Here is a 21,491-nt window from a genome sequence, read left to right on the forward strand (position 1 = left end):
AAACTAATAATTTATTAGACATTTTAGAACCCTTCACAAGATGTAGTGGACAATTTGCAGCCAGAACTTGACAAAAGCAATGGTGTTGCAGCAATAATTTAAGTGAGAAAATTTATGTTCAGTTCTCTCTGCAAACTGGCCACTTCAGCTTCACAATGTAGGATGACTGATGACTGAAACTGATATTTGAATTGTTGTCAGACTCAAATTGAAATATTTCTCGCCTCACATGGAATTGGCGCCAAACTATTGAGACAATCAGAAATGAAAACGAAATCTATCTATTAACTTTGTAATGGTAAAATTGGAAACTACTGCATCTTATGTATTGCAGAATTGTCTACTTACTACAATAAATGTCCAAAAACAGTAATAAACTTTACAATGAAAACCAGCTCGCTCGTTTTTATCTAGTGATAATTGAGTTAAGAAAGCTGCATTCCTTGCTAATATTTTGGCATCTGTCGGCTCATTAGTGTCAATTAAATTGCAACCGATGCAATTAAACCTCATAATTGCTTTAATGCTAGATTTCTAATTACACTTCATTTCTGAGTAAAAATCTTTTCACTCCTAACCCATCCATGCTCCCCGTTAGCTCTTTATCATTATCGACTTCCATTATTAGAAACAATGCAGAATTTAATCAACCTTTTGTGGGTAAGTAAGACTTTCTGAATGAACCGGGAGGCAATTTTTAGGGCCTTGCGTTTCCGATTCCGGACAACGCCTGCAAGGGCCTCTAGACCCCAAAAATGGACATCCGGCGGCCAAGTGGCACCACCGTCCTGTCGGAAGTTGCAGATGACGGGTGCATGGAATGTGGCTGCATTCTACGCGCTTCCTTACTCGGCACGCCGTCTCAATTCTGCTCCCAAAGCAGGTTCTGTGAAGCCCTTCGGTACGGCCCACTACTAATTAGCCTTAGCACTAGCCCTGGTCTAGGATAGCCCTTCAGCAAAGCAAGGTGGTTTTCGCCTCGCCCAGATACCACCACCCAGCAACCCCGCTACCCCGCTGGTAACCCGTAAGCTGATAATTGATATGAAATTATTGTGCCATCATCATCGCGCTATCCCTTTCCATCCAGTGATCCCGTGCTGAGGCAAACATTACCTGCCCAGTGCAGCACCGGAATGCACGTAAACCACTTGCGCAAAAGGGGGCCATTTATGCCTGTGCAGCCCGCTGGCGGTTGACAAAGCTGCACGCATAAAATGGTTGCGGAGGGAGAGAAAAAAAAAACAACACACACACCAAGATCGTCATACATGAACAGCTAACAAATGAAACAGTTAGCGACTGTTGTGAGACTCGCGAAAGCGCTGGTCGAACCGAACTGCTGAAGTACACTTGTGCCAGGGTTGGGAGGTGGGTTTTAAGAAAGGATCCGCTCGGTTCGATCCCTCTCTGCGACCGTCTCCATTGAGGGAAGGTCTCCATTGTCTGACGGAACGGACAGGAATGCAGCAGCGAACGAAAGCGGTACCACACGTTCCGAGGGGACTCCACCAGCAGGAACCATAGTTGGCGTACTGGCTTGTCCAAGGTCCGTACGGTGATGGTCGTGAGTGCGCTTGGAGCTATTTTGAAATTCTACCCCGTGTGCTTTCCGGGATGCTGTTTTCAGTGAGCTGCTGGCAGGAATGGGTAATGCCATGCCGCGGAAATGATGCGATCTTTATTAAGAACATTTATCGCAGACGCGATAAGACTGTGTAATTGTGCGAAACTCGAATTAATGTCGCCAGCTGATATTTAACGAGCAAGTTGTATTAATTTAACCCGTTTGGATACTTTGTTTCTTCCAGGGCTAATGTAAGAAATGCGAAGGAGTAAATAGCCTGTGAAGTTAATTAGTTAAAAGATTATAAAGAAATGACGACAAACAAAAATGCTTTAAGTGCGATCATAATTTGTAGACGCAATTCACGTTCCATACGATTACTTCCACTGCGAACACGATTCGGTCCTGATGGCTAGCATAAATTAAATATAAACCACCTTATACTTTTCACGATCGCTCTAGGAAGATCGATGGTGGCGGTTCGCGAACATATTTTACTATTTCGCATCGAACAAATGTGCGCCCTCGAGCCACGAAACAAAAAGGAGGGTACAACCATCGTTCAGGTTTCACTGCCGGGCACTGGCATGGATATCAAAAATTCATTAATAAAAACCCACATTAGCTCGCGGTGCTAATATGCGTCCGGCATACGGAACCACACCTCTCGTCTTCTGATGATCCCTTTCCCGCCTGCCTGATTCCTTCGTCGGTATGTACCCTTCGGCTCGTGTACACTTGTTATGGTTGCAGCAGGCCACCGCACCGTTTGAGGATCGGTTGTTGTTGCTGTGGCATTGTGATGGAATGCGGTTCTCGTGCCCTCGGTCCATCAACTTTGTCATGGCCAGGATCGGGCTGTGGCGTTGCATCTTGTGGTTGCGTTTTCCCGGACTACTGGCGGGGACCAATTCAGGCGTATCAGAACTGGCCCGCCATTTTGCGGGCGGGAAAGCATTTGCTATAGCCGCTGGGTTTTGAGCGGAAGAAATGCTAGATGTTGTGATGCCGTGTTTTGTTTGAGCATGCATAATTTGCATGCTGGCGAAATGTTGTTCTGTGTTTACGCTCTCTCCCTCACACATACACACAAAGGGCCGGAGGGAAAATCTAATGTTTATCCTATACTTATCGGTTACGGTGAAGGTGTAACCTTCGATCGAAAGCATTATTCATCTTGGCGTATTTTTTACACACACACACACACACACACACACACACAAAGTGGATAGGATGACAGCTTTGTGTTAACATTTCATAAAAAAAACCGAAACAACAAGTGTTTAATGGAATTGATTATCAAAGCATCAAAGACATAAAGTTCACTTCCTTGAACACGCGAGCAAGCTGGCATTTAACAAAAGACGGTTCTACCACTGAATATTGGACAGACACATTGAGCATCGCACTCTTCTTATCTACACGAGTATGGCCCTATATCCTTTTTGGTGTGTTGTAATCCATCTTTCCATAATCAGAGGCTTTCCCAATTCTTGTACTGACTGTCAAAAATCATAAAGGCTTTGTCAAATATCGTGTGTCATAATTAGAGGCACAATTGCTACACTAATTCGTTTAGATGACTGAGGTCTTCTATATCTGCTGAAACCTCGTCGGATATTGAGAGGCAATTCCTAATTTTAATGGGTCAGGCCTATAGTCAGTCCTAAAACATAGTAGGATGTTTATACTTGAACTATATTTAAATTATTTTTGTTTCTCTTGTTTTTTTTTTGTGATAAAATAAATAATATTAATGATTCGTTAAATTCATCAGACCTTAAATTATGTTACAGCTAACTGAAATAGGCATAAAAAATTACCTGAAGAGTAAAACTCAGAAATTTACTTTCATATATCGTCTCTTCATCGCAGCGAAAGGTCTAAAATTCAATCGCCAGAGCTCCTCTCGCCAGAAAGTGTTGTGTCCACCAGAAAAAAACGTATAATCCTCCAAGGAATAAGGTGGAAAAAAGTTGGACAGACAGTTAAGCAGACATGTAAGCACTCTTGACCGGATAGTACCGGAAGCAAGGGATAAACGAGAGCACGCGAGCTAAAGTTTGCTAATCAATGGGTAGGAAGCCCAAAGTTGTACCAGTAACGTCCTACCAAAAAGCGCTTCGTTGTCTCGAAGTGGAATCGCAGGATGAGGCAGTTCAAAAAATAATCAGCCCAGGGGAATGTCACCAAAATAGCAACCGCACAAGCGTAACCGCAAAGTCATGCTACACCACTGATCCGGTTCAGGAGTCACTCTTTCGAGTGTGTTTAAATGTATTTGCGGACATGCAGGCTCGTCACACACACACACTCACACACACACACGCGTGGACAAAAAGGGCCAACCGTTTCGACGAAGGTTTGGGGGCAACGCTTGCACACTATCTACCATGAAGCCACAAACCGAACCGGTTCTGTGGAAGAAACTCGGTGAAGACAGCATACAGCAGAACAATCCGATTGGCAATCAAAATCTTCGATATGAGATATGAGTCAAGATGACAAACTCAATCAGTGTGTTGTTGCGCCCGGTGGCTGAACCTTTGCTGCCCCTGCGCATCCGCCCGCTTATCGTACGGTCTTGCTCACTGGAAACGATTTGGCAAACATGACCAAAAGCCTGGTGAGGGTTTTTGGGGAATAGACGGAACGGGTGAAATCACTCCAGTTTCTTTAGCAGTTCGGGGATACAGAAATTGGAGATCCGAGTTGAGCGAAACAGGTCGAAATGTCAGTCATGCCGAGAAGGGAGTGAAAAAAAGGACGACAATGGTTCACCGAGGAGTTTTGATGTATGTCGTGTAGGTATGTGCATTTGGTCGACGCAGTTCACAAGCCACCAGACCAATCGTACCTCAGACGGCATTGGGGTTTTTTTTTCTTTGGCTGAATTTCCTAAGAGTCTCGGAAATATTTCAGATTTCGAAGACTCAATTCTAATAGCTTATATTTACGATTAAGTACAAGCGGTACAAGCTGATAATCCTGTGTCCCGAGATAGCCAACTAACATTGATCATTTCTTTACGATCTCGTTCGCTCGATTGGCAACCACTTCCGCTCCGTAAGCTCCATAATGCCGATCATCATCCAAACTTTCCGTACCGAATCAGGTTTGCACGTTGTACCAAATCAATAATTAACAGATCAAACAAACGTTTTTGATTGTTATCTTGGAACTGGATGAAATCTTACACTACAGCAGCAATGTCTTCGGGTACCGGTTATACGCATACAGGCAGGAGCAGCAGCGGCAGCCGCAGTAACAAAAAATACAAAATTGGACATAAAGAACACGAACACACATCCGGCAGTAGGTTAGCCAGAGTGGAGAGTCGCGGAGAGCTGTAAAGTCACATTCCACACCCGCACATCCCCCGCAAACCCTGCCCAGTATGTCCCGACTGTCAAAAAAACGAACTAGCGCAGAACCGGACCGGGACCCTGTGGCTGTACAAATTACGTTTTCGAAGACTCCAGTACGGGCCAAACATTCCATGGCTCCCTCCGTTTTGTTGCCACAATGGATCGATCATCCGTGGTTTCGCTTGATCCGACAGTTGGCCGAACGACAAACGAACCTCGGGGGCTTCCAGACTAAGAAACAAATCGGGGGTAACATAATCTGACAGATTGACAAGCGGCCATCTGTTTTTTCGCTCATGTAGACACACACACACACACACATACCTGGTGGGAGTGTTGTGCTCCCGGTATTTTTTATGCCAGAATGGGAGCAACGCAATGTATGACCTGACTATCTCGGAACTCGCCCGCATACACCTTGGGGGACCCTTTTCGGCGAATACATGATTTTCCGCTCCTATCTACGACGGGACGATCTTCTACATAGGTGCCGGGAATCTTGGAGAAACTCTACTCCACCGTGTCCATCATCGTTCCATTTTTCTAGACCACTATGCGTGGAGCGGTTTTCGGCAGTAGTGACTTTTCCTTCGGTAATGGGAATTTATTAAATCCCAACATTAAAACATCCGAAATATTTTAATTCTCGTTAATTCTTGTTTGCCATGAATAATTACAATCCGTTCGAAAGCGGTTAAGAGGCTTCTGCTAGGCGAAATAATATTAAAAAAAAAAAACTGGTTGCGCCGAGAGTTGATTCGAGAGGTGTTTAACGCGATGATCGATTTGGCTGCAGGATCGCTTGTCCCTTTTGCCCAGTAGGTAACGATGTAAGAGCGTATCATCCATAGCTTTTTGACCGCCAACCGTGTTTCCTCGGAAGTTTCGAAGTGATCTGTCATATGACGAATTTGGAGGGCACCGTTAAACGGGAGCATCAGTATTCCGAATTTCGCGTTTGGGGGTACTTTTTTTGTTGTTGCTAAAATCGGGACTGTTACTTGATGAGTAATTAAGATACAATCGCCAATTAGGAGCTTCTCGGCCCGTACCTTAACTGAAGCAACAGGATGGATGGATGATCGACGAGAATCGAACCCGGCAGGAATGTTGTCCTTTCGGGATCGTTTCGTACCTTCGACGAAAGCATTGGACATTTATTTTGTTGTGGATAAGTTTGCCAGTTGTTGCAATTCCAAGATAATTACTCCACATCACAATGACACTCAAGATCGCGAGGGTTCCTGCTCGTCGCAGCGCCAGGATTGGTTGCTTACGTTTGACCAATGGTGCGCAAGTAGTTAAGAATTGAGCATCTTCTGTGCAAACTATTTGGAACTAATTAAGTTGTTTCTTGACTCAGAAGCAAGATCTGGACCACGCTGACCACGCCTCGAATTCTACATGCGAATTGTCTGCTCTGCAAATTGTTCTCCATTTTCACCCAAGCGACGTATCGAACGTGTGAAAACGAGGAACCGCGTTTGCTGCTCATCGAAACAGTAAAAACTGTTGAAGCGCATCAGTTTGATGATTTTAATGAATTCAGCCGAATCAATCAGTAAGATTTTCTGAACGGTGAACCGTCCGTAATCACCAAAGTTTGCAGCAATTATCGTAACAGAGACCGTTGGCGGATGTTGTGTGCAGTTGTTGCACACACTGTTTGATTGGGTCGATGCAATTAGAAACGACGCGACATCGTTCTGTGGAAACGCGCCATAATTGCTCGGTCGCTTCCTGGGATCACACAAATGCATGGGATGTATTGGGACAACGTCAAAAATATTTCAAACTTGATGATTTGTGATTGTCCTTCTCGGTCGATTAATTTGTAGCTTGCCGAAGTATGCCGGTCGGCGACTCCCAGGAGGGAAGAGAGCTATTCCAAGATTGACTCCTCAAAATTGTTGCTGATCGTTTTCAAGGCAGCATATTTTGCGACCAGTAAGCGTCACAACATACCGAATGGGTTGAAATTTGTTGGTCGTGTTTGTAAGTTTCTCAGTGTTTGCTACAGGTTGCACTTGCAGATCAGCAGCGAACCTTACGACTTCCACTACACAAAACCGGAGCCATTCGAAAATTGTACTCTGTCGGCATTGGTAGCATTACATAAGAGGATTAAATGCGAAGGAAAATGCAAAATATTTAGCGACAAGCTGGTAAAAATGTATCGTGGTTTCGGAATGGAATGGGAAAGTCGAAAAGCGAGAAGACACACGCACTGTTATAGTTTGTCTTGCTGTACGTACCACCGTGCATAACCGGGTGGTATGCTTTTTGCGCTGATTTTATCGTATTGTTTGGGGAGTTTTTTTTTCGTTGTTGCGTGTTTCTTTAGACACTTCAGTTCTTCGGCGTGGATGGTACTCGAGACCGAAAGGATCCTTTATGACATTGATTTAGCGGGTTGTATTTTTTGCTTTTCTTTTCGGCCTTTTGCCTTTTGTCATGTGCGTCAGATTGGAAAACAAGCCCATGAACAGGTAAGAGGGTGCTCCCCAGGTTGGCAGCTTGCTATTCTTGGTGGCGTACATTGCGAGTGTTACTTCATCCACCGTGTGTCACCTTGCACGGCGTTTGGAGATTGATAAATCCTTACAGGTGCACCCACTGATGAAGGAAGCTCTAAAGGAAGCCTCGCTAACCATCCGCTATCTCTGCCGTGCAGCACTCGGATGCAATCCCGATGCGGTAAATGTGGATTATTTGCCATGGCGGATGACATCATCTCCAACACGCGAACATTTATGAAAGGTGTTGTGGTACACTACCCTGGCAGGATAGCAGTAATGCACCACCGGTACGTTGAGTCGGATTAATACTTAAAGCCGACGTTAATCTGAAGCGGAAGAAAGCAATCTGCTTTCGAGAAAGTTTACGAAAGATTTCACAATGAATGTATCGAGTGGTTGTGTGGTGTTGGGGGTGTTCAAGGATTAAGCAAAGGTTGCATTTAATGTATGTTAAAGGTGGTTTAAAGTTTAAATAAAATATCAACTTTATGTCTTATGCCGATAATGCAATGGAGCGTTTTTGGTATGTAGGGTGGCCAGGTGGTATAGGCGACATTTGCGACGGTCTTTATATAGCAGGATCGGGGTTCAAATCTTATCCGGACCGTCCCCTCGTAGTGAGAACTGACTATATAAATTGTCAGTTCTCACCACGGCAAGTCAAGTCAGCCATTCTATGGCCGGCGTAACCTAGACCTAGGTCGTTAAGTCAAGAAGAAGGAAAATAGTCAACGTGGGCGCTTGGAGGTATTTTTTTCAGCAAATACTAATCAGGAAAAATAACATCAGTTTAGTAAAAAGCTATAGATAACGTGACTTCATCTCTTGAAAATATGATGAGAAACAAGATAAACACCAAAATGTAGTAAAATGACCTTTCAAGTCGTCCAAAACATCATCTATCTGAGCTCAAAAGTCAGTAGCTAAAACAACGAAAATGGAACTTACGCCTTTGAGGTAGGGACTCTTTCTAGAGCTGACACATTTATCTAAACCGTGCTCGCGATTAAGATGACAACGCTGAGAAGGATTATTGGCCTGTGAAAAGGACAATGGAGGATCAAATACGATGAAAGGCTGTATGAGCTTTACAAAGAAGCAGCGAATTAAAATTGTCAGGTTTCTGTGAGCTGATCATGTCATGAGAATAGCACTAGATGATCAGCCGACCGATTCCTACCGAGACCGAGACTGTCTTCAATATTGGAAAAATCTTTTGGAATAGGACAATTCTTTTATGTTCTCAATCGATTTTATCTAACATCAATCATTCTTACAGCAATGAAAAATACGTACGTCCAGTAAAACTACTTAAATAATTCTGCACATGAGAAATAACTGTCAATCCCATTATCAATCTTGCATGCATAAACTAAACTTGGAAATGTTGCACACGCCCTACATCTCGCTGTTCGATTGTTCCCATCTTATATGGCGATAAATTTGTCTATAAAACCACTTTCTACTTAAGCACCCTACACTCCATTAGAAGTAAATCACCACTCGGATAGCCTTAATGTTCTTTCATTTCTGCCCTCACAAAACCATTGCCTTAGCTTTAGCACTTGGTCCAAGCGTGATTGCGTGTCCCAACTATGGATCGGTCCTTTCCAATCGTGTGCCGAAATTATCAGCGCTTCACTGCAATATGGCGTCGCGTGAAGTTCGTGACGTGAAGCCATTTTGATTCTATCAATTTTGTTTCTATTTGAGTGTGTGCTTTTTCCTACTCTTTCCTATGGACAGATAGGAGAAAAAAGCTTTTCCGTTTTCCAAATGCTTTCCAGGGGTTTGCGCAATTTTCTAACCGATTTTTATACCCCGATAATTGCACTTAATAGTTTAGCCTGGGTGCGCGCCAGCTATCGCGTTCATTCGCTCGTGGTGCGCACGGTAAGGTCTTACTTTATGGTGACCCAGCTATCCCAAATGGTTCGTTCGAGCGCAACGGTGGCAATTTATCGGGGCAGAAAGGTGGAAGACACCGTGGAACCCAAGGGTTCACACTGTGAACCCCTTTTTTGCCAGATTTAAAAATGTTTACGTGGTTCGCGCATTATTTTGTTCGCTTTCTCTGGTGGAGGCCACCTTCAGGTGGGCCGAGAAATCGATTTACTGCTGGGTATAGCGTAGGAAGTAAGGGTTTTTTTGTTTTACTTTAGTAAGGGAATTTAATTTCTGCATATCTGCATGAGATGGAATGCAGTAAAGGGTAGGCTGTCTCGTCTATTTGTCTTTGGGAGACTTGTGCCGACCTCGCGGAAGTAGACAGCGAACCCGCTGTGGGATACTTGAAATCTCTATTTGCGATTCTTTGTATAAAGTAAACAAATGAAGTACATGCCAAAAGCCTTAAACAAAAAGCTATTTGCCAACATAAATTAAAAAAGGTTTTATAACTCACCAGGGAAACATCTATTTCGAAAAATTCAGTTATTGACGGACGTTCCCTTTCTTTTTTTGAATATTAACAACCTCATAAGCGGCGAAAGTTTCCCTCACTCGTTATGATATTTTGTGCCCAACACAAAACTTAAATGTGAACACTTAATTTTATTTTCAAGCATAACATAAACATACATAATGAATGTGAATGTATCCGAAAATAAGTGGTGGAAAAACGAAACGAACCAAATAAGTCACAAACGTTGAGGCCTGATATCACTGCCTGTGTTGGTTTTTAGTGACCGTGTTTCCAGCAAAACCATATCGTCCACTCCATGGAACAGTGACTTACTTTCACTGCAACTATGATGTTTGCTATCTTAATTACAGCTTGTGCTCACTATGGATAAAATAATAAAGTAAGAAAACAATGCTGGCAAGCTCGCTCGCTGCACAATTGTCACAAAGATTTAAATCTGAAGGTAATTTGCTTGAGAAAAGATCGTTTTTCATCAAACAGTTAGATCCGTTCGACAACGATTAGTAGCAAACAAACTGATGCATAATGGTACAAGAGTAAACAGTTTAGCTTTGCCAACCTCAGACCGTTGCTGCCCAAATGGCAGAAGGTTTAGAGAGGACACATAACTGTACTGTGGTTGATAATCGTTTTAACCTCGCTGTGCTTCGCTTGTTTTGATTCAAAGCAACAAAGAAAAGACCTCTACTGCATGGCAAAAACGCGAAGATTTATCTTGATGAACAATTACATCTTGATTTGACCGATAAATTCAATCACGCCAATAAGAGACAATCGTGACCCGGGAAAGCTTCTTTCTCTCCTGTAGTTGAGGCTCACAGTAGGATTGTAACAATAGAACGAATGGAGGGAACCATAAGGCTGGCCGCTTGTTAATCGTTTTAAGATTTTTCAATGTGCAGGAAATCAAAACACAAAAACAAAGAGCGTGATAGAGAAAGGAGCATAAAAACTGTACGATGCCAGTTCTCAAAATAAAATAAAAACAAGCGGCAGAATTACTCGTGGATGGCAATTTGATTAAATTGCTCATCATTTTACTTTATCTTCGACTTTGGCATGCAGCAGCACCTGGTTTGGTGAGAGAAGGGACAAAAAGATGATAGCATTAGTCGCAGTAGTCACAGTTGTTGCCTTGTGGTTCCTCCTTCTCTGATTTGTGCTTTGCGGTGTTGATGCTCTTATCGGTTTGGAATCAGGATGAGATAATAACAAAAAGAACGAGGCGCAAAAATCACCAAACATCCAATTTGGGTCAATGCAATTATTGCCGGCAAATGTTAGCAACGAGGCTCCGGAGCTCTGAACTGTTGATTGTTTGACGCGTAATGTGTTTAATGATGGTGTGCTGATGCCTTCTTTTTTGGAAGGCACCACAACAGATGGAAGCCACCGTGGTGATGCACGATTGAAATCGATTTGTTAACGTTCATCGGTATATCACGCTTGGCATGGTAACTGTTGTGGCAGGTTCTCTGGTGAATAATTATATTTCCGATTACCGAAGACAATTCAATTGAGGGTGCACTTGATGCCACTTGAGCCCAACAAATCAAAACATGCGGCATTATTGCACAAATCGACTATGGACTTAAGTAGAGAATGGACGATGGATGCAAGCTTATAGTTATGTAACATCAATTATAAAATTAAACTGAATTCAGGAAAAAAGGTTTTCCATACCTGACGCATATCTCAAATTCCAGCGAAAGCGTTACAAAGCGTTACAAGCTACAGCTGACGGTTAATTGAATAGCCTATTCAATCCTAAAGCCTATTTGTAATTTTTACAATTAAGTGTAAACGTGAAGTTACCGTTAATGTGCAACGAATTTATTTCGTTTTGTTGTAAAAAATTAATTTAAGATTTCCAAGAAAGAACGAGCATAACATCAATTCGCTTTATGCAATTATGATGCAAAAGTAGACAAAATACGCAAACAAAAAATTTCGTTTTTGAGCTTTTTATTTTATTATTTTAAACAATTATTTTTTCGTGTTTCAGAGCGTCAGTAATGTGTATGATTCATTATTTTTAAAATTCCACAATTGTACAATCAGTTGGATTGACAGGAAGTGCACAAAGTTGATTGCCTAAATTTAATCGGCAATTATGTTAACATAAAACAAAAGCGAAAAAAACAAACGCAGCTCATGTTGTTTGAATAAGTTCAAGCACCGATTGTTAGTTCCTATCGGCAGGAAAATTACTTCCTATTATCCTCTCGAACAGAGGTCACACAATACAAACAGAGGGAAAAAAACAATACAATTTAGGTACCGGTGGCGATGTTATCATCATTTCAATTTCCTTACTGCCTCGAAAATGCATTGGTTGAGCTTTTTCGCGAAACACGTTACCGAACCGGCTTTGCCTTTAGCTTTTGACACAGTGCCACAAAGCACAACGCCCAAAGACGGAAACGCATGCTACCCCCTCCCACCATGTCCGGAAAATCATACTTAACCCTTATGGGCTGAAAGATAATAATTCATCGTAATCCCCGTTGAACGTCCGAAGTGGAAATTAGTAATTCCCGCTCAACTCAACTTACCCCACGCTACCCGCAGGCCGTATCAGTTTGTTGGGTAGTCCGGCTACTCGGGGTCATTAAATCGGATTAAAAAGCTATTAGGAAGTTTTCGAACCTGACTTAAACGATGTGATCGAAGGAAGACCAAATGAAAAGAGCGTTCGATCGCCTATTGGCGGGAGATCGATTCGTAACGGGAGTTTTGACATTTCTTGATCGAAAGTTCAGCCCGCCGCTATGGTTCAGCGGAGCAGGAATAATTATTCCCTACATTATGCTTTTTGCTACCAGTTTTCCCAGGAAACGAAAGGTTACGCAGATGGGAAAATAATGAAGGATCGCCCGTTTAGCATTACGCTTCCAACTGCACTAAACGCTCTATTCGTAACTGCCACAAACGTTGGAAGCATTTATTGGGTGTTCTACGGCCGTATGCAGCTAGGGTGTTTCTTCGAAACCGTTTGCCAAAATTTGAACAATTTGATGTGAAAGATGAACATTCTTTATCGTGTTTGCATTGCATTGCTCAATTCCAACGAGCAGGAGTAAAAGCAAATATAAGAAATAAATCATTTAAATCACGACACGGTTCCGTTACGGGTGAAACTTACCGATAGGAGTTGAGAATCATCTCGATGGAGGGATGGTGGCAGTGCGTGGTTGTGGTAGGTTGAATGCGAACGATATGTCTGTGGAAAGGAAATAAGAAATGGGAAATAAATGAGTGCGTATTAAGATAGTGAGAATTAGTGTGAAGAATTGTGGTGAATGATTTAGTGTGGACAATTTTTTTTTCCCCCTGCTGTTGGTTGAAAGTTGAACCACATATGTGTGTAATAGAGGAGAGAACATCTGGCCCATCTATCCGGTTGGTTATGGATTTTTGCCTGATTTATTACCAACCACAGCGGAACAAGCTATTGTCCATATTGAAAACTACTTTATTACTTTCGGATGACAATAAATTAGACGCGCGGGTGGAGTTTTTTAGGAAAAAATTAGAATATTTTGGGTGATTCCATGAGTGTTTTTTTTCCTTCGCTTTGGTAGCAAATCGTGATTAATGTGTTTGGAAGGTTTGGATTACAGAATTATTTGCATTAGAAGCACCTTGTGAAGCACGGTATCAGTGTGAAGCATTACAAAAGAATGTTAATAGAGCATAGAACAACACGTAATCAGTTTTTGGCGTTTCTTTGTATTATCTTTCTGTTATTCTTATGCTGATTGGACAAAATTTAAAGAGGTTGTTTTCTTGGATATTTGAATGTAACTTAGCTTCAAGAATTAAATGTATGGTTAATGTAAAGTTATTAAAAAAATGTATGCAACAAAACTGGACTTATTATCAAGATTTTTTATGCGATTGTTCTTCTTCTGCTACCCAATAATTTAATATCTTTATGGCAGTATAAGCTGATTTGGTCCGCGGTGAAGCTCTGATCCCCGGAACCAAAAACTAGGAAATAGTGAGCCACTTGTTGACGTTTAATTAAAATTAAAATTTCGAGTCTTTAGAGTCAATTTCTCACTTGAAGAGAAATACAAAACTTTCTGAAAGGGAACAGAATTCGGTTATCCAACAAATATTTGAAGTTTATAATGCAGGAAAAAATTTGGGGTCAAGCAAGTACTTAATACATTGAATTTGAACTGATGGAGACAAATGTCCTGGCCAAGAGGCACACTGATATCCAAAATTAATGGTTAATTTTTGTGAAACAAATTCGTCTTTGTAACAACCAGTCAAAAAAATAGAAAACATTTTTATTTTGTGTTTTTTTTTTTTTTTGGAACAATCGTACGATCGTGAGTCGAATACATTCCGAAGCTGTACAGGGTAACGATGAAGAGGATATTATCTAAGCATTATGTATTGAAGATGGTGTCGCAATTGATACCAAGAAATGCTCAAATAAGAGCTAAAAGAATGTAAATATTTATTACTGATACCATCAAAACCCATTGTGTCAGGTTATTGGCGTAATGAAATAAGCTAGAAATATTGTCCGTAGAAAGTTTTTGAAAGCAGGATTCTAATTCATTCCATTGAATTTTCTTATGTCAAAAGATAGTTTATTTTTAAATGCAAGAGTTATAGTTCTACCACTATCGGGCTCATGGCCTCTGTAAATAAACCAAAAAAAAAAAAAAAAAACAATTATCGTTGGATCTCATCCTAAAGAAATGTCAAAAACGATGTAATGCATAAACCGAACGATGCTTAGATCCAAGAACTTTGCATTCACTTCTCATGCCCAATAAGGAATTGCTTTTAACGATGTAGTCACGCTAAAGAAAGTTTTCATCACCGCCGATCCAAGCAGTGCCGATGATCAGTAGTCCAACGTCATCGGGATTGAAAATTGAATCGTTTGAGCACGATCAATGCATCAATGCGCATTGCACACAAAGCAACTGTTTGCTGGCATCAAGTTAAGACACCGAAAAGGAACATCTATTCTGCCCATTATACTATTTCTAGTAATTTCATAAGCTATCCCTTTCGGTTTAATTATAAGCAAGGCGGTTTTCAGAATTCATTTTTACTGACGTTTGCGACGCAACGCACGCTGGGAAAATTGTTTCTAAGCTCATCGAAACGACCAAACCCGAACCAAAAATGTATCGTCCAAAGCATCCTTAGCCCGTTGGACCGTTGGACAGAAAGGCCCACAGCAACATGCTCGTGGCCCGGGCTATTCGATCGTAAATTATCCTATCAAATTGACAATTTGACAAATGATCGTGAAGGTTGAATGCAGTTCGTCCCGTTCGGGCGTTGCGTTGTTCGGCACGCGGTTTTTGTTGCCGGTTCGTCGTCATCGGTTTCTCGGCGGTTCCTTTCCGTTTCTTTCGCGACACCAGCAATCCTTAAAGGTGAACACGACGAGTGCCGGCGTGCGCGCGCACACGCTCGCGCACCCAGTCGCGTTGACAGATTCACCGCGCGCGTAGTTTCGCGAGCTGCATGCGGCATCGGTGCTTTTTAGTTCTGTCTGCAAACCGCTCGCTTTCGCACGCGGTTCGCGTTTCAGGCGGGTTACGGGCGGGGGACAAAAAGGCTGGCGGGGCGGGGCAAGAAACACACAGGGAGTAGTTTTTTGTCGGAATCCCTATGCGAGCGTCCGAGTGTTTGTGTGCTCTTCACTCCAAAGCTGCGTACTGCATTTTGGTTTTGGAAAGACTCCGCTAGCGGCAGTGAATTGATGCACAATGCTTTTGTTTCGGATTGGTCTTGTTAATACGCTCGGTTCGTTTTAAGCTCTTTTTTTTTTTGGTTCTGACGTTTGCTCCCACCGTGTGTGGCGCACTTCCGTCGGTCACTTTGGGCGCCTGGAGAGCGATGCCAACAGCTTAGCGTAATGTGTTGGCGGTGAACACTGGGCGGTTGTCGGCCGGACTGTGAGACGGTAAAAGAGCCAAACAGTCGATTGCCTCACACAAACCTCCCCCGATGTTGATCCCATCCCAGCATCTTGGCCGGTCTGTGATCATAATCGCGTGTGGCTGAGCAGCAAAAATGCGCTCGACAGTTTCGGAGTGTATGATAGCCGGTTGCATCAACGGTACTGAGCGAAGGACAGTTGAAAAATGAATTGTCTCTGCGTGCGAATGGCACGCGGGAAGTCATCCTGATCGGATTACACAGCGCACAGTTGCCAGATTGTTCTTTTTTTCGTACTCGCCTTTTTCGAGTGTGCACTCCGGTAGATTTCACCTTTCAAAGGGATAAATCGTTGTTAAGCGGATGGAATGAAGGACACAGCTCAGAACGTTTCATGCGACCCTTTTCAACCTACCGGATGAACCTCGACAGAGTGATAGAATAGTAAAAAAGGTAGCATAATTATGCGTTGGCAATTTAAAAATGTCACGCTCGCTACTGTCATTATCCTTTTACGGTACTCATCAACATTCTTTCGGTGTCTTCGCACCCGATTACTACTTAGTTGTCTCTAGACCAAAGGGTGTGGAAGGGACGATTTTTTCCTATTATCTTTGTAAGGAATGGGTTTAAATACATTGAAAGGAGAAATAAATGCAAAGAATAGTTTACAAATCTGTTTTTCTGTTACTCTTTTACTGTCAATAAAAATTTCCATACACTTTATGCAGAAAATTGGCTTTAACATTTTTTATTAGGTCACGCCGGCCATCGAATGGCTTACTAGACTTGGTACCTTGTCATTGGATAGTCAGTCCTTAGTACGAGGGAACGATACGGATTCACTATGTCTTAGAGAGTTTCAAAAGCAAGGGAAGGGAAAGCTATTATTATAAATATTAAATATTCAGTTTGATTTTTCTCCCATGCAAGTATAAGTATGTATATTATAGTCAAGATTTTTTTCTGTCTTACATTTGTTCAAATGATTCTAAAGCTAACCTAACTTAACTTAACTAATCAGCGCCAACGAATGCGCTATGCGGATCATGACAGTGCAGACAGATACGATGATGATGAGATCTAAGACGTGCTCGGAATGAGGACAAGCTTAAGTGGAAATCAAATATACTAATGTAACATAGAATTGAAGTGACAAATGGAACACATAGGAGTGTATTTGCGATCAGTCGAAATATGACGAGTAGCCATCCATATAACGGAGTAATCCATGTAACGGAAAGGCACAACGGAAAAGAAGCGTAGTTCCAGATTGAGCAACACATAGTTGAACTCATATTGAAGTAGTGGTGAATATATTTCGTACACGTATTAAACTATCGTTGAACAATCCACGTGAGGCTTCAGGAGATAAGGAAGGTTGTGGCCTTTAGAACTCAGTTAAATGAAGTGATGAAATGTTCGATAATTGTTCGTATAAATATTGAAAGTAAAGAGAGCAAGAAGCACCCAATACTAACAATTCTAAGTTTAGATAAAAGCTTTATAAAAATATTACCTTTTTTCAGGTTCATGCCGTTTATCTGTTCACCTCAGAACTACTGTTTATTCACAGCTAATATTGCCGGTAATATCGCACGGTTGTTTGGTCCCAGAAATTAATCCAATTACTTCAAATAAATAAACCATTCTGACAGCTTCATCGTTGAAAGACGCTGGAAGGACACCGCTTTAGAGGAAAGCAAAATGAAGAAGTAATCGTACTTAGCTGGGACTCTTCCATCATTGCCCTCGGGAAAAAGTTTGCCGTAGCAAAAACATTGTGGTCAAATATGGTAGTAAAGCGTTTCATTCCCAGCGTTCGATCACGATAAGCGCACAAATCCTGTCGAGCGCATGAAGCATGAAGAAAAGACTTGGGTGGAAGGACGATACAATATAAAAGGGTGAAGGAGAGACAGATGGCAAGTCTTTAACAATAACAACCACAAACACCTCAGAAAACCCATCATGACTTCATCCGACTGCTTCCGGTTTCCCCTAATATTTCTGTCCGGTAGGTAAGTCTGTTCTTCTGTTTTGAAGCTTTTTTTTCGGGTATTTTGCAACCCCGTCTCTATCCGGCTTTTCACTGTACCTCACTCACGCCCTCCTCCCATCCCTGAGTCAGTGCACAAGTTCGCTAATTTATGGTCGACAATTTATTATCGGTGAATCATTTGCATTAAGTAAGCAATTTTGGCTTATTTTTGGGTTTAGTCTGAGAACTGCATCTACATGGTGAATGGGTTTACTTCACGCAAACAGTCCAGATGGGGGAGTCGAAAAGCCAGAAAAAAAAACATTAAAAAAATACAACACAAAAGACATCCAACGAAAAAGATGAATCCTATCTTGTGGCATCGTTCAAACGCGAACGCAAGCAAACGAAACGGAACGAAAACTTCAGCTTCAAAAGTATCTAAAGTGTGGACTTTTTTCTGGTACCGTTGAAGTTGGATAAAAAAAAACATGAAAAACGGTGGGAGATCCGACGATCGGGGGTAAAATATGTGTGACACTTCGCGTTGTTATTTGTTTCTCTGTTTTTAATGTTTTTATTTCAACTTTTTTTATTCATAGTACCTTCGCGCATTCGGGGTTCGCGGGGTACGCACAGTTGGGTTCCGTGGTTCTACTCATCGCAAAGAAGGCTTTCGAAGCTGGCGCGCGTAATGGAAGTTGAAAAGTGCGCCATAATTCAAAACGTCACTCCGTCATCGCCGTCAGTGGAAGAAGAGGTACCGCCTTTAGCGGCGCGGTATGGTTTGAATTGCCGGTCGTCGGTTATGGATATCAAATTTGGATTGGTGACACTTTTTTCTTCCCGTGGTGGATTACCCAAAACTCATTCTCCTTACTGTTCGGGTGATGTCCCATGGGCATGGTATTAGGATTCCGAGCCATTATGGAAAGGTTCACATATTCCCAGACCGAACCTTTGGCCTCGTGCCATTCTTGAGCGTAAGGAGGTTAGGTTGGTTGAGTTGTTGGTGGTGCTGGGCGTTTAGTGGCGTGGCCAACGAACCACAAAGATCTTGCCGTTAAGCAAGCGCTAACTTATGCTTGATCCGCCTTCAACGTGATAGCGATCAACCAAGCTCATCCGATCTGATCATACCGGGCACAAAAGCAAATGGAATGTTTTGGATAATCTCGTCCAGTTCTCCGGTAACTTGCCGGTGTCATTTGCGTTCCGCGCCAAGGTACGATAAATCATTGCGAGGGAGCGAGTGCTAATGAAATTAATTATCACAGGCAAAGCGTTTGCTTCGAGGTGCATTTTTTGGCCTGTATTAAGTGTCACTAAATTGTTTTTAAATTGTAGTTTGTAGTTTGTGGATGAAATTATGCGAGTATACTCATAAGTCACGTGGGAACTGTAGGTAGTTTAAACGAGATTGAGATTTGGCTTACTCAGCAACTTACAGTTTTTATTTCATGTGACAACTTTTTCCCATGGAAAATTTTTAAATTAAGCATAAAAATCATCTTAATTAAACAATTCCATCGGCATCATTGTTTAGATAGCTCTCGGGGAGTTTGGGGCAAATTTTCCTTACACGAATGATAGAAATTGTTATCTTCCTCTTTCAAACCATTGCTTATCGCAATTAAATCACACCCTGGGCGGCACTCTGCGATACTCACAATCCTTTTCTCTAAAGCGAATTTCAAATCTCACACTAAAATTTGCAGCAGTACACACAGCAGCGCGATGAAAAATTTGATTGAATTAATTTAATTACCCAATTGTGTTTCTCCACCTTTCTTTACTTTGGAAACGGTGGTCTCTCTATTAACCTCTACTGCATGAATAGTAGAACACACAGTACAAGTTTGACCGCCGGTCATCTTAATGAATGCGCAAAGCTGATTTCACAGCAAAGATATGTCAAGTCCAAACTGACGCAGGAGAACAACGATGGTTGATAAGGTATGATTAGTAATGATTGGGAATGAATGAAGCAAACAATAGCTTTAATGCCGAAAAAGCTTTCTAAGCAAAATTTATTTTTTAGACGCAATCAGAAGTGGTTGTGAAGAGTTGAGATGAATTACGCAAAACAGTGATAAGAAAGATCAAAATATGACGTCGAGAGTTTCACGGATGAAATGAGGCAAGGCTCACTAGCCGTAAAGTTGTTAAAATACTGCGTTTGTTATTTCTGATATTTCTCTACGATTGTTTCTTTTTTGTCACAGAAAAAAATGGAGTTGCATAGTTTAACATTTTGTCCTTAAAATGTAACAATTGTTATAAATATCGTAGCTTATTAGTGCGAAGGCTTGATTGTGAAGTTACGTAAAATTTATTCCGTAATTTTATGATAAGAGAATAAACTCTGATGTCATTTGTACAATATTGTAAATGTAAATGAAAGTAAATTAACTGGTTTGCAACGCATGATCAAGCAAAAATCACTACATTCATCAATTGACAGTCACAGGCATAAAACGTTGTTGTCTTTTCACATGTGTTTAGCTGCTCGTGTCCATTATAAAACACTCTAACGAACTTATTAAGTGACATTTCCCCCAAATGCTTCAGCTAAGCTAATGAAGGCAAACATATAGGAATGAGGTTAAGGCTACTACATCTATCCTCATGTCAGCTCATGTGTTTAGCTGAAAAGCAACCTAGCGCAAACGTGGCCACCATTAAAATGGCACTGCTGCCGGGTAAAACGTAGTACGTCCTTCGCAAAAAGGTTACATGTGGGCTCGAGCAAAGGCACAAAAAAGCAGATGACCGCTTGGCAAGAAGAGCTCATGCCTAAGTGACATTATCTGCTTGTCTTCGGAGCAAGCAATCGGTGTCGCGTGAAATACGGTACGGAATGTAAAGAATGGCAGAAAACCAGGTCTGTAACACTGAAGTAAGGTTGTAAGCGACACACGTTTAAATGAGGTCATACAGCTCTTCTCAGACATCTTATGCTGGACGAATTCAATTCAAGCGTCACTAGTATCTCTATAATATAGTCACAGGAATTTCGACCACAATTTCGCTCGCGCGTTTGGATTTAATTGAAGAGACACAAAGACGTGCAATGCGTAAACAATCGTTTTTGCATAGCAAATACGGCTTTGATACGGTGTTGACGCTTTCAATGTGGATGCTATTTGAGCAAACGTTTTTTTTTTCTTCTTTTCTGAAAGTAAACTGCCGTAAAGGAGAGAGAGGCAGCAGTAAATTGAACTAATGGAATTTCTATCGCCTAGCAGGGTTGATTGCTATTTTGCTGGGTTTTCCTATCACACACCGTGAATGCCTTTCTAGACCAGCACATTCCTTGGAACGGACCAAAGGAGAGCCTTTATCGCTTCAAGCTGCAAAACGCACCGACACATACTCTTGCTTTTTCCTAAACATACATATATACACACACAATGGGAAAATAAGAGTCGTCTATGGCTAGATTCGGAACCGCGATTCGAACTGCTCGATTGCACGCGGCCCAACGCCAATCGGTGTCAAACGAAAATGGAACGATCGCGCGAGTGATCAAGCGTTACCGGCAGGATGGTATGAGCTGGACCATATACACCGTACAGAGCATGCAATATCAGCTCCGTTCATTGGGAGGTTACAAAAAAAGCACAAACACAGCCTCTCGTGGCACACACCGGGAAGAATGGCAACGGTTCCCGCTTCCCTCTTACGATGCCACGGTGGAAGTGTGTTA

The 21,491-nt window shown here is 41.9% G+C and overlaps 1 protein-coding gene across 1 annotated transcript in view; it reads right to left on the reverse strand.

The window, feature by feature from the left end:
- LOC126557109 (F-box/LRR-repeat protein 7) overlaps positions 1–21,491 on the reverse strand; it is a 440,460-nt gene that overhangs the window by 17,151 nt on the left and 401,818 nt on the right. The gene's annotated exons all lie outside the window — the stretch shown is intronic.

This window comes from Anopheles maculipalpis, chromosome 2RL, assembly GCF_943734695.1.
Source record: "Anopheles maculipalpis chromosome 2RL, idAnoMacuDA_375_x, whole genome shotgun sequence".
NCBI classification, from domain to species: Eukaryota; Metazoa; Arthropoda; class Insecta; order Diptera; family Culicidae; genus Anopheles; species Anopheles maculipalpis.